Below are 2,208 nucleotides of genomic sequence, written 5' to 3' on the forward strand. Positions count from 1 at the left end.
TTGTTTTTCACGTTCTCCTTCTCTCGGATAAAGGCTATTTTGTGCTAATGAAGACTTGAAACCTTAATAAGAGGCTCATTAAGATCCTTTCCATGGAAGAAAACTCAAAATTTTTAAGGGAATTTGAAAACATATTTTAGATTTGTGCCCAATGCATCCCTAAGAGGAGAGACAGTGTGTTACACCCTTCTCCTGTAATATATCCTCACTTAGCTGCAATACATATTTCGACCATCTAGGTCTACCTTGGTCCAAGGGTGAGTTTTTTGAAACCTAGGGCCCTAAAAATTGTCTCAAAATTGCATGAAAACACAAAATGGGACCATGAATTGAAAGGGAAAGGTCCTAGCTCTTACCTAGAAGTGACACTACTTAAAATGATCCACCAGATTAAGCACAATCAACTGCAAAACATCGAGGGAAAATAGTACTTAGAATTATCATTGTTGAAGGTAAACGTGAAATGGTAAATATGAATAGTCATTTTGAATATTTATGGTTGTTTCTTCCATTATTTTATTCACATTTAATGTTTTTACCTAGTTTCCACCCATTTTTACCATGAAACATGTATTTTTAATCCTCTTCTGAGCAAGTTGACAGTTGTTTGAATGATTTGGTCATGTTGTGAACAAATTATTTTAACCGACGAGCACATTTTTATCTCTCTTTTGGGATCCGTAAACCTATGAAAAGGGAACCCCCTAGAGTCCTCTTTTAGCACTTTTCAGACTCCCAAAATATGAAGATATTGTCGAGCACGTGTCTTTTTGAATTTTTTAAAGTAAATGAAAATGCGTTTACTCAGTATAAGTTTAACCCTTTTCGAGACTAAGATAGACTAACTATGAAAAAGGAATACCTTAGTCGAACATGGTTAACAGGTTCTCTTAGGTATTATTTTCTACGTTTTTGGACCTAAGGGACTATCTAATGAAAGGAACATCTTGAGTTTTCTTTTCTGCCTCTTCTTAAAACTCTCTAAACATTAAAAACATGTAAAGTTATAGCTTCGTTGGACTCGTGATAACATCAAACAATGATGGACTTATCGTTCATGATCAGATGGAACCACTCCTTCTCTGCGTTCATTAAATATTCTCATAGGGATTCATTCAAAGGATAAACTTATAGATCAAGAATATGTTATCCTTCTCAAGCTTGTTAAAAAATAAAGATGTAGAGACTAGTATGGTTGGGGAAATTGTGAAAATAGGGTACTCCATTTATTAATGACAATAAGTCTCTCTTAAACAAAACACTCTTCCACTTCATCTTCGTGGTCATTATGTTGGGAAATATGGTTGTGTTTCTGTTTGACATATCGTTTCAAAGCCTCCACTTTTGTTTTTGGGTAACGCTACCAACTCCATTCAGTGTTGCCATTGTTTTCAAGAGAAGGCATTTAGATAATATCTACTATAATACTCTTAAGCCTTCACTCCATGAATGCCTCTTTTGATCCAGTTTCGTATCAGCATCATTCTTATCATTCTGTCTCAAATCATCATAATCATTGTGTGTCATTGATGGGGGATACATCAAGGCCCTCCTGTGACAGGTCGCTTCTTGTCGACATTAGCTCATTATCAAGGAAGTTGACCTAGAAACCCCCCTTTTCACCTTGGTTCATTCATACATCAATGGAAAGTTTCCTCTCTCTCAATGACAACTTTATATCATTGGCGTTTGACTGAAATATTATGTTTCATGTTCGACGCCAAATCATTTATTCACACCATACGAATTGTACTAGAATACCTTGAGAGCCATTAGCATTATCAGTGGTTTCCGTCACATATGTTAATGGCTTACATCATTGGCCTCTAATCAGATGGTTTCTACCATGTTTGAATCTAGTTCATTGATTCATATGGTTGGACTCATACGTTGGTTGGTTGTTTGAATGAGATCGAAGACCCTAGATCTAGTTTCATCCTTCCAGGTTGCGATTTTAGGAGTAATACAGGATTACAATGTATGATGCCTATAATCATACACGCATTCATCCAGTCATGGATCCACCATCAGTCATCTATCAATGTGTCTTTGGATCATTATACATGTAATATTAGCTTATGCACTGAGTATGCGTATGCCTCCCTCATCAAAATTTCATGATGTTAATGTATTGTAACAGGTGATGATCTCATCAGTTGTTCTTGATCCTGATTTGTCACAAGGTAAAGCACTTTAGTAATCAGCGAT

The sequence above is a fragment of the Pinus tabuliformis genome, chromosome 2_2, assembly GCF_031772625.1.
Source record: "Pinus tabuliformis cultivar Carrire ecotype Pingquan chromosome 2_2, CPIR1, whole genome shotgun sequence".
NCBI classification, from domain to species: domain Eukaryota; kingdom Viridiplantae; phylum Streptophyta; class Pinopsida; order Pinales; family Pinaceae; genus Pinus; species Pinus tabuliformis.